The following is a 13,367-nucleotide window of genomic DNA, read 5'->3' as shown; positions in this document are numbered from 1 at the left end:
ATCAATAAAATATTATTAAGAATCTTATTCGATAAAGTTGTTGATATTGCATTCTATTATGAAAATCCAATAATCATATCCATTGCTATAGTATGAATACTTTAACTCTATCTAGTGACGTAAACAGGATCAAGTTAATAGTATATATAGCTTAAATGGTCTATAAATATATGGATAAAAGTGGGTATCTCGTTCTGGTAACACTATTGGATGCGGCCCATTTTGTATAGGTAATACAAATGATGTGATCCATAGATCATTCATGTAGAGACATGTAAGTGGAGACATCCTACGCAATGCGTTTGCATAAAGACTGAACCACAAAATAGTCACTTTTCTTTATAACAATCGTTTACTGTTAAAAATGGCTATTTCATACTAAAGTAACCTAGGATAACTCGATCTTAACCCTGAGCTAGGTATGAACTCCTGTTTATTCAGGATTGTCCTTTCATCTACATGGGTGAGAGTAGTCCAAAAGCACTGCTCAATAAGCCTTCCATTTTGGGGATAAGACCAGATAGATAACTGGGAACATAGCCTTGCGAGATGGATTCAATCCTACCCATTTTATGGTTAACAGATAAGTTGTTCTCTTAAATGCTAAATCCTAGTCTTGAACAATCAGGGCTCCGCCCTCTCATGATAAAGAGGGACATGATTCATAAGTGGTATTATGAATCAGTTATTCATTAAAGGCTCAGTGGAACCTTAAGGGACATGATGTATTTATAGGGGTAAAGCGGTAATTTTGACCCAGTTGTAAATACGAACGACATGAGAAGAATCAACTTACTGATTATGATCTACAATGAAGAGAGTGCAACTATCGAGCTATAATTGTGTGTCTTGATGGTTAATGAAAAGTAATTAATTCGATTTAAAGAGTTTAGCCAATTGATTACAAATTGTTGGAGCTCATGATCTGTAGGTCCAATAGGTCCCTCTACTAGCTCATAAATTGGAATAATAAATGTATTGATTGGATGAATTTTGAATTTAGGGTTATCAATTTGAAATGTTCAAATTAGGTTTTAGGGTTTTCAATCGATCGTATATGATGCAATTAAAACGTTTAATTTAGTTGAAATTAAAACGAGATTGGAGAATCAATTAATATTTAAATTATGATTTAAATATTGATTATATAAATTTGAATCATATTGGTGGAATTTATGATTTATTAATTTAATATTAAGATATTAAATTAATTAAATCAGTTTTATTTGAATTAATTAATTTTGAATTCATTTTATAAAACTAAATTTTAAATAAAATAGTTTTATTTAAAAGAAAAATTAATTTCATTGAAATTAATTTGAGTTAGTGGATTTTTTTCCAAAAATTGGAAAAATCCAATAACATCTTTCATGGTGTTTTATCATCAAATTCCACCATGAGTTCTTCAACCAATTCCATGTAGAAGCTGCCTTACATGCAACCATGTTCTAATACATGAAATGAGTCTATATAATGAAGCTTTATGCATGGAATTGAGATAGATCTCTAGGATTTTTATCCAAGTTGCTGCAAAACTAAAAACCCTACTACCCTCTCTCTGTTAAGTTGATGCCCTAAACTCTTGTTGATACCCTCTCTCTTTTTCTTCATTGTAGTCTATGAAACATGAGATATTTTATTTGCTTTACCATAAACCAATAAACTAAAATCCCTGGTTGTCGTTATAACTAAGCATGTATGTGGAGACATACAGGTGGATCATGCCTTAAGTGATAACCAAAATGGTTTGTAGCATATGGATATAGGAGGGAAACCTTATCCTGGTGACACTACGGATGCGGACCGTTTTGTAGATTATTACAAGTGTTCTGACGTGCTATAGATGGTCTGATCCTGATCATTCATGTAGAGACATGCGAGCGAGGGCATCCTATACAAAGGAGTTTGTATAAGACTGGACCACGAAGTGTATAGTCTCATTGTATTACACCGTTCATGAGAGAAACTTCACTGCACTAGAATGACCATAGGTAACATGACCTTAATCCTGAGTGAGCTGGTAACTCCTGTCTTTGAGGGCAGTTTTTTTTATTTGCATTGGTGCGAGTGGCCAGATTGTCGACTCAAACTTACCACTTTGGGGATTCGTCTAATTGGGGAGCTGAGAACTCAGCTACACAAGATGGAACTCACTCCTTCCCCAAAGTAGGGGTAAGTACATAGATTTATGGGGCTTGAACGATGTGGCGTCACACACCTTCTCGTGGCCTGAGAGGTATCCACTCATAGTAGGACTATGATGTATTGTTCATTAGAGGAATCAGTGGTACTTAAGAAGTTAGATGTAACTACAGGAGCAAAACTATAAATTGGCTCAGTTGTACTTACAAGCATCTGTGAAGGGTTATCGCACTGTTAACTGGTTATATCCAATGGACACAGAAATATATCTATAGTGAGAAGAGTACAACTGTCTGTCTTTAATGGAGTGCTCAATAGTTAACAGATGGTGGATCTCGTGGCTAAAGAGTTTAGTTAGTTAATCACGTTCTGTTGGAGCTTACAACACGGTATAGGGTCTACAAGGTCCCCTTGGTAGCTCAATGGATTCAAGTTGAGAATCAGTTTTTTGGGTCAGTTTGAGTGTTCAAATTGACAAGAGGGAGTTTGTATATATATGATATGATTAACTAGTTGAGTTATATATGATATAATTGCATTATGTATGAGATACATTAGTTGGAGGAAAGGGATATAAATATGGAGTTTATATCTAGTACAGGAAAAAAGGACTATGGTTTAAATGTTGCATATGATGTGATATTAAAACTATAGGTTATAAATATAATATGATAAATTAGTTATTATATTTATTTATAATTAAAAACAATTATGAGATAATTATTAGTCGTTTTCTCCATAACCGTGGTAAAAATGAGAGGTTGTATTTAGTTTTCATAACTTAAATGATAAAATGAAAAATGTTTTCATTTTGGAATGAATCGGATAATAGCTTCATAAGTTCTACACTACCTATTGTTTAGCTCACAAGAGCCTACACGATAGCTCAAAGTGTTTTCCTAAATGATCATGTACACGCATGTCTGTCTAAACGATTGTGTTATTTTTCTAAATGATCGTGCGCCTGAGCGAGATTCACTAAACGATCGTCTAAACGATTAGACTTGTTTTACTAAACGTCAAGCACAGGTTTATACGATAGACTCAAACTTCTCCCACTTCCTTGGTCATTGAATACGGTCGTTCTTTCCTCCATCCCTCTACCAAATCCAACAGAGCCCACGCCTCTTAGATTCTCACTCCGAGAATACCAAGGACACTGAGTGGTGGTGTCCAAGTTGCTGCTTGTTCGTGTAGAAGACTGTTGGTTTGCTGAGCGACAATGAGAGATTTGGGTAAATAATTGGCTTGGCATTGCAGCGACAACTAGAGGTGTTGATCTAAGCAAAAGTGAGAGATAAACAGAAGAAAAGTTCTTCAAAGGTGAGTCTCTTGTTCCTTTGTATTTAATTTTTTGAAAGCATGTCGTAATTTATTTTAAAATGTATAACTTATATGTATGCTTATATTTCCGTCACAATCAATTTGAAACGATCTTGCTTCCGCTCATAGGTACTCTTTGACAAGAGTTTCTTCACTCTCAAGTTCATCCTCAATTCAGCTTGATTAGAGTGTTTCCACCACACATTCCTTCTTGAGCATAGTTGAGAAGATCTTGTTGGTGGTCTATCTAAAGAATCTAGCTCAAACTTGTAGAAATTCTACTAAAATTTTGAAGAGAACTACAAAGGTATTGTCTTGTTCAAACCCTCTTATGAAAACCTCATGAGTAGCATGTTTAAAACTCAAATTAAGTGTAGTTTAAGTGCTTATTAATTATGAATTCTTCCATTAAATGTCATATTACACCTTGAAATGTCAGTTGTGCTATACTAATCTATATAAACGGTGAAACTCATTCATCATAGATATGCTAAAAAATTCTATATTCTTTTCTTCTATCAATTTATTCATAAACTCAAGACCGACTTGAGCATCATAATATGTGTATCTTGACACCAACGTCGATGTTCAATTTTCTTTATTTTACAAGGGACTCCTACTATTTCCCCTCATAGTATAAAGTTTTTTGTATCAACAATTTTAAATGGTCCTTAAACTCAATCGGCAATTAGTTGATCTATAAAAAATGATCATTTAAATTAACTGTTGATATACTTTGTTCGTATGAAATTTTTATTAATTTTATATTGGTAATCAGACTTGTTGGGTTTGATACCCTAAATCTCGTAAGGTCATATAACTTGTAAATGTTATTTACAAACTCAATGTTTATTTAATAAAATATATGATATTTTATTCCAATTTTGGTCGCATTAATCACAAATTAATAAACTATGTTCCTTGGTTATCTCGTAACTTAATCATGTATGTAGAGACATACAGATAGATCATGTTTTAAGTGATAACCTAAATGGTCTGTAGTAGATGGATAAGGTTGGATACCTTATCCTGGTGATACTACGAGTATGGCCCGCTTTGTAGATGTTACAATTGTTATAAATTTCTACAAATGATCTAATTCTGATTATTCATGTGGAGACATGTGAGTAGGGATGTTCTATACAAAGAAGTTTGTATAAGACCAGACCATGAAATGAGTAGTCTCATTATATAACACCGTTCTTAATAAAGACTTCCATTTCATCAAGATGACCATAAGTAAAATGACCTGAATCCTGCGTGAGTTGTGAACTCGTGCCTATGAAGGTGGTCCTTTGATTTGTATGGGTAAGAGTGGCAAGATCGCCGACTCAACATGCCTACTCATTCCCCAATGTTGGGGAAAGTTATGTTCGGGAAGTAGATAACTTTCTCTCTTAAGGGCTGATTCCAGGGCTTGAACACATTAGTGCCACACCCTCTCCTGGCCGATAGGGGTTAGTCATAGTGAAACTATAATTTATTGTTCATTAGAGGAATTAGTGGTACTTAAGAAGTTTGATATAACTACAGGAGGAAAACGGTAAATTCATCCAGCTGTACCTACGAGAAATTTGTGAACGGTCGTCGTACTGTGGATTGATTCTATCCAATAGACACAAAAGCATATCTGTAGTGTGGAGAATGTAGCTGTCGATCTTTACTGGAGTGCCCCACAGTTAACGGATGGTGAATAATTTAATTAAAGAGTTTAATTAATTATTCACGAACTGTTGGAGCTTTAAGCTACAGGTCCATGAGGTCCCCTCGTTAGCTCATCGGATTTTTTGAGAATCAAGTTTTAGATTAATTTGAATTGTTCAAATTAATTGAGTATATTAATTATATATGATATAATTAAGTTTATGTAATTGTATGTGATATAATTACTATAATGTATTTGATACATTATAATATGAAGAATTTATGAGAGGAATTAAATGTTTAAATATGATTCAAATATTAATTAAATGAATTAGATTCCTATAATTAAAATTTAATGTAAATATGATTTATATTAAATACCATTAGAGAGATAAAAGAAACTATAGGTTATATATTGTATATGATACAATATTAAACTATATGTTATATGTTACATATGATATAACATATGATTGCATAATATATAAAAAATTGGTTATTATATATATTTTTTATAGTTTTAATTAACTCTCTCCTCATCTTTTTCTCTATACAACTCAAGTAAAAAGTGGTGGAGGTCTCTCATTATTAAACCAGCAAAAGAGAAAAGAAAAAAAAGACAGGAAGAAAGTTGATCTCTGTAAGTTTTTTTTTTTAGTTCTTTGCTTTCACAAGATTTTTCTCTCAAATCCTTCTTTCTCCTTCAATCAAAAAACACTCTAGAGCCCACACCCCCTAGATTATCGTCAGATAATACTGAGGACTCCATTGTGGTAGTGTTCGAAGGATTCGTTTGAAGAACGTCTTCAAGGGTAAGTTTTCATAAACCTTTTTTGTTTTGTTTTTTTTTTTTTTTTTGGGGGGGGGGGGGGGCATGTTGTATGATTTTAATTTTCCCCAAAGCATATACTGTAAATTGTTTTCTTTTCAAATCAATTGAGAATTGGAATGATCCGCTTCTGTTGCAATCCCTTCACAGTGGTTCCTTCAATAAGGATTCTAGGAAATCCATAATCAAGATCAGTGTTCACTCTTAACAGACGAGCTGTAGTCTAGGGAAGCACCAAGCAAGGGTGCATCGCTCACTCCACCATGGAGTCTGAATGTGTAGCGGCTTGTGAAGCTGCTAAGGAAGCTGTATGGCTCAGGAAGTTCTTGACTGATATGGAAGTCATTCTAGATATGTCGAAGCCCATCACACTTTATTGTGATAATAGTGGTGTTATGGCTAATTCTCGAAAGCCTAGGTGTGACAAGTGCGAGAAGCATATAGAGCGGAAGTATCATCTCACATGAAATATTGTGCATCGAGGAGATGTAATCGTCACGCATATAGCTTCAAAGCACAACGTTACCAATTCGTTTACAAAGGCCCTCACGACTAAGGAGTTTGAGGGTCACCTACAATGTATGGGTCTATTAGATAGGCCACGTCTAGACTAGGCCAAGTAGGAGATTTTCTACTCGGCACATGTTTATGCCCTAGTTTATTATTTGTGTACTTTTTATTTTGACTATATTGTACACCTTACTAGCTTTAGGTCAAGTGGGATATTTTTCGGTTTGATGCCTTAAATCTCATAGTGTCCTATAGGTCGTAAATGTTATGTATAAACTCATTGTTTATAATAAAATATATGATATTTTATTACAATTTTTGTTACATTAATCACAAACCGATAAACTAAACATGTATGTAGAGAAATACGGATGGATCATGTTTTAAGTTGTTGGGATTAGTGTTCTAATTCTCTTGGAGTCTCGTAGCTTCTAGCCTATACACATTATTATGAATAAAATAAGAGTTATTTTATTTGGCATTTACTCATATCCAATAAACAAAGCTCCATGATTATTGTATGTAAACTTATGAATGTCTATGAGATAAACAAGTGGACCATGTCTTAAGTGATAACCTAAATAGGTCTGTAGTATAAGGATTAAGGAGGGATACCTGATCCTAGTGAAACTACGAATAAGGCCTGCTTTGTAGAGGTTTGCAAGTTTTGTGAACTACTACAGATGATAGATCCTGACCATTCATATGAAGACATGAAAGTGGGGGTGTTATATACAAAGAGTTTGTATAAGACCAGACCACGAAATGACTAGTCTCCATATATAACTTTGTTGATACTTGAGACTTACATCTAACCTAAACGACCATAGATGACATGACCTAAATCCTGAGTGTTATGGGAACTCCTGCCTTTGAGGGCGATCCTTTGATTAGTATGAGTGAGAATGGCCAGATTGCCAACTTAACATGCCTAACTTTTTGGGGATTTATCTGATTTGGGAGCTGGGAACTCAGTTACACCAGATGGAATTCACTCCTTCCCCGAAGTAGGAGTAAGTAGATAGATTGCTTCCTTAAGGATTGATTCCAGGTCTGAACATAGTGGCCACAACTTCTCTTTAGAAGAGAGAACTCAGTCATAGTGGGACTATGACTTATGTTCATTAGAGGGATCAGTGGTACTTAAGGAGTTAGATGTAACTACAAGGGCATAATGGTTATTGACCGAGCTGTACTTATGAATGATCTATGAAAGATTATCGAACTATTGATTGGTTGATATGGACGCATAATATATCTGTAGTAAGGAGAGTTCAATTGTCGATCTTTAGTGGAGTGTTTGGCAGTTAACGGATGGTGGATCCCATGACTGGAGAGCTTAGTCAGTTATTCACGTTCGTTAGAGCTTCGAGCTACAGGTCCATAAGGTCCCCTTGGTAGCTCAATGGATTCAAGTTGAGAATTAGTTCTTGGTGTTGATTTGAAATGATCAAATTGACAAGAGGTAATTCGATTATATATGATATGATCGGTGTGATATATGAGATACATCAAGTGGAGGATTATTGTAAATGAGATTTACATTAAGGACCATGAAATAGAAAAAGAACTATGGTTTACATAGTTCATGAGATGAAATATTAAAACTATAGGTTATAAATAGAGTATGATAAGTTGGTTATCATATGTATTAAAAAAAATATTAATTATTGGATAATTATATCTTTTTCTCTAATAACCAATTGAGTGAGAGGTTATTGGTAGTTTCATGGTAACCATGAGATAAAAGGAAAAATGTTTTCCTAAATTTAGTAGTAGTAGATTTGAGATTTTCAATTCTCAGGAAGTTCTCACAGAAAGGCTGTCAAGTGGATAAGATTCACTAAATAATAGTTGAATAGAGACTAAACGATCATGGAGTGACACTACACGATAGTTCACTCAGCTGGCCATTAGCTAAATGATCGCAGAGCTCTTGCTAAACGATCGCAGAGCATTTGTTAAATGATTGGGCATCACTATACGATAGACCTTTGTCATCTCCCACTTGCTCAATCGTTTACACGATTGTTCTTCCTCTGGTCTCTTCCTCTAACCAAGTCCACGTAGAGCCCACACTTCTGGATTCTCACACCGAGAATATCAAGGTAGCCATTGTGGTGTTTTCGTACTCAACTCGACTAAGTCGAGGATTTTGGAGGCTATTTATTGTGTTCGTGATCTTGGTGATTGTTATGTTAAAGTTCGCTGTTGATCATGCTGTGTTTCGATCGCTGTGTTCGAATGTTCATGTGTTGCAGTCTTGGAGATTTTTCGAGCGTTCATGTGTTGCAGTCTTGGAGATTGTTCGAGCGTTCGTGATCAAGTGAGTTTGAAGATAAGTTGTCAAAGGTATGTATGATCTTTCCCTTTATTATCTTTGTTAAGCATGCTGCAATTTCATTTTGTGCATGCACTAGAAGAAATCCGGGCTTTAATGTCGGTTTTAAACCGACATTAAAGGTCTTCAATAACACAACCTTCAATGTCGGTTGCAATCGACATTAAAGACCTTCAGTGAAATTTCCAACCGACATTAAAGCCCTTCAGTGAAATTTCCAACCGACATTAAAGGTCTTTAATATCGGTTGCATCCAAAATTCAAGCCTCTGTTTTTTTTTTAATTATTAACCGACATTGAATCCCAAATCTGTCCGTTTTACATTAACAAGCTCATAATGCCTGCATAAATCTTTCACTACTCTGTTGTAAATATAAGATAGCCAAGAATAAGGAACCCACCAATATCACATTGACAAAATTTTGAAATGCTAGTACTTATACAAATATTCTTCAACTTTTAGGAATTGAAAGATGTCTTAATCACAGATTCACACATCATGTCAAGTTCAAGTATAACAACACTAGGAAAGGAAAATATCAGCCAAATTTAACTATACAACTACTCATAAGAGGTTTTGAACATAACTGAGAAGTAAATAACCAAGGAAGCTGTCATCAGCAAACATTCTATTTCTAGCCCATTCACATCACATGAATAGTGATTATCATTTCAACCAGGGGCTGAACATTTTGTCCAAAAGTATAGCATGCACTTCATACATTAAACAAAAATAACACAGCAAGCAGAGTAGTTTAAACTCAAGAATCCCACAAGCACTCCAACTGCACTTTTCCAGCCTTTAAAAGTGTCTCTTTCTTTTGGAGTGTTCGGACAAAGATTACAGGCACGCTCCCACCGAGCCATTCTAGTCATTCCAAGGCAAGGTCCATAGGCCATGTTCATATCGAATTACTCAGCCTATTCTCAGATGCGCCATAATCATCTAAAACAAAATTAAACGTCAAAATGAAACAAAATGCAGATTATTAAAAAAGATATATAGCAAAACGTAGATTCTTTTTTTTCCCCTGGAAACTAAAAGAAAGCTAACATTGGGAAAAGAAGTATTATTAAAATAGATATAGCAAAATGTAGAACTTAACTGTAACTGGTATCCCCACAACATTCTCACTTCAACATGCATAATCCTTCCTAAGCTAAGAAGTAGGGATACGAATATGAAATTGGCATTGAAATTTCTTAAAATTTTAAAACAAAAGATTTTTGGCTATTTTACCATCTGATTTTAAAACAAAACTCAAGAAACTGGCTACTCTACCCTGTTGGTGCATGTTAAGATAACTGATTTCATTGTTTCTTTATCCAAAGATGTCTAAACCATCAGCTGCACAATATAATATCCAGATTTCAAATAACACTCTTGATTGCATACAAAAATAAAATCACAAGATTACATAAGTTTAAACGAGTGGGGTGCTTAGATCAGTTGGTCCCTAAAAATGCAGAAGTATACTTCTTTTCAACTTAAACTAGAGTTGTTGAATTGGAAGTGTTGATCTATTTACTATCGGAAGATTAAAGAAAATATTTTCAATTAACTAAGGAGGTGTTTGGCTCATGAGTCAGCTTATGTAATCTATGGTTAAGAAGTCAAACTTGTGTTTAGTCTACCAAGCTACAAGTTTGTTGATCTTGTAAGCTCCCAAACCTATGCTATATGGACTTGGTACGAAACCCACAAACCAGGGTATAAATCCAAAGTTCTATAGCCTATTCCTTTGTACAATTGACTCTTAGTCCCAAGCTTCATAAGAATTTTAGTGACTTTTTTGGCAATGGCAAAAGAGTAATGTTTCTGAATATTTACCACTTGTACTTTGTTTCCAGATCGAGCAAGTAATTTATACTGATTTTCATACATAGAAGCCATATAAAGCTGCATCAAATGGAGAGTTTGGTGGAAAATGATCTGTAGACACTGAGCTATGCCTAAGACCATATAAATATAAGGAACTAGATAATACTCATTCACTACATATACTATAGATTGCATGAAAGCTTGGGATAAGATGGGGAGAATTTTCCTTTTTGTTTAAGTTTCAAATATTATCCTCATGATGAAAAAAGGAAAAGAAAAGAAAAGAAAAGAAAAGAAAAGGGTTGCCATTTTACCTGAAAGGTTGGAGCCAATCCAAGGCTAAGGAAAAAACGCCCTTTGGATACAGCCTCGATACCTTTAGTATTTTGCAGTTCCTTGACGAGAGATTCTACATCAGCCCACCGTCCAAAATAGAATTTGTAATGAAAAACAATTTAAAGATTTCTAAAAGAATCAAATGAGAGAAATGATATTGCGACATTCAGTTAAATCAGCTACGTTTTATCCAACTAATTGCATGCTTATTATCAAAAAAGGAAACAAATGCCATGAAGCAAAATTTATTTTCTAAGTTTTCAATAATTTCATGAAGATTCTTTGGCTTTCCCAATTTTATTCGAGAAAATGGAACCCACATGCTCCCTTGATGGTTGATTGGGAAGATCAATAACTTATTATTGGGTGGATTGGTGCTTGTTCTAGCATTGGCACGCTTCGCACATGGGTAAGAATGTTATTAATATTTAAGATATATAAGGGTAGATGGAGATGTTTCCTAAAATTATTCCAATATATAGGCAGCATACGAACTAGGCATAAAAGCCAAAAGATGATTGTTAGTTCTGATGATAAGTCAATACATGATCATCAATCACTTCCATTAAATTTATAATGTTGACTAACAAGAGAATACAAACACCTCGGTATCTACTTCGGCTGAATCTGGTCTTCCATCCATGGGATCAGTATCACCAACTAGACTCCAATGCTTCAGCTACGGGTCTGGCTGAATTAAGAGAAATATGGTTTTTACACGGAAAAGTTGCTAAAACTTTATGAAGATGTTTAATTTCTGAATACATCTTACTACTATCTGCTTAACGATAAGAATATGCGTTTAAGTGAAAAATTCAATTGATGAACTTTTGCCTCTACAACCTACAAACGAAAGATTTGGAGACAATTAAATCGTGAAAAAAATATTAAACTGGAAGTTTGAATTATGAGGTTCCACAGGTAACTCATTGGTTTGTGGCCATGTTCCTCCTCACTTTTCTTCTTCTTTCTAAGATACTTTCAAGTGAATTAACAATCACGTAATCAGCCCATATTTGGTGAAATTCGTGATGGCAAATATCTGACCAATTTTAAAGTATGATTCAGGGTTTTAAAGTAGCATCCCAGGAAACCTCTATCTGATGAATCAAGCAGGCACTCCTTCAATCTATATCAACATGGTGGAGGAAAAACTCCAAATTTTAGAACACATACATAAACATTAATACAAGTAAATATGTCTAAAAGGGCAACTTGACAAAGAAATGGTCATTCCTCAATCTGAACGAACCATCACAATTTCCTTATTGACCATATTTTTAGAAGTATTCACCAATATCGTGCTGACCTACCTTTTAGTGTAAAAAAAAAAACAAGAAACTCTTCTATTTTACCTCTAAAAGATACCAAAGTGAGCAATTGCTTCTTGATGCAGTATTTGCAACGTCACCTACTTGCAGCGTCGCTGGAAAAAGCAGTTTAATGAGTGAAAATTTCTTTAAATAAGAGACACCACAAACATTAGACTTTTGGTAAAAAACAAAAGATTTTGTCATGCAGAAATATACAAGGGCCTTGTGCCCTCAAAACAACAGCAACACGAGAAACTAGACTCAATCCGAAATGCTGAAAATAAGGAAGCTTAGACCAGACTGATTAAATTTAGTGTGCCCAAGGTTTATTTGGTAAATGCTTCAACCGTTAAATTGTAGAAGGTGGGCACAGGAGAAATTTCAACTTCATAACAAAGGAATAATGTAAAGTATTCAAAAGAGCAGTACTCATCTTATGCTTTGGTAGTCAAAAATTCTTCTAGGCATATCCCCAACATGTCAGCAAAACTATCTTGAATGATTAGTTTTTTTTTTCTTCTTCTTATTTACTAACAAGCTACATGGATGCATTGATAGTTACAGGAAATAAATGAAATAAAATAAGAAGTGAAATAAAATAATGAACACTACTGTTTCTTGCATGATATCTTCTTAATCAAATTCAAAACCTTGGGAAAAAATATTAATTATCTTCAGCTAAGGTTCAATGAGTTAAAATTACTGAAACTAGCACTCTAGCATAGCATCCAACAAATGCTACTATAGGATAGAAGTAGCGAACCATTAAACTCCTCTTTTTCTCGAATAATTCTCCCTTTCTTATTGGCCTTACAGAAAAGATAACCTTCCTTGATTTTTTGTTGGTCAACACCACATTTACTTTAATTTTCTACAAGTTATATAGTTTATCAGTACTCTTAACATGTAACAGTTATGTTTTTCTGAAATGGAGTAAGGCTTTTTTACCTGGCCCAACAAATGATGACAAGAATTGATTTTCTCTCGATCATAAATTTGAAGAAGATCCTCCAATTTCATAATCATGTGTGAGTTCTGCGAGTACGTAACGACGACAACCAGCTCCATGATTAGGATAACGATGATTGACCAAAGAAATCATCCACG

The sequence above is a fragment of the Benincasa hispida genome, chromosome 5 (genome assembly GCF_009727055.1).
Source record: "Benincasa hispida cultivar B227 chromosome 5, ASM972705v1, whole genome shotgun sequence".
Classification (NCBI taxonomy): Eukaryota; Viridiplantae; Streptophyta; class Magnoliopsida; order Cucurbitales; family Cucurbitaceae; genus Benincasa; species Benincasa hispida.
The sequence above is the reverse complement of the archived record's forward strand: the minus strand, read 5'-3'. Positions refer to the sequence as shown.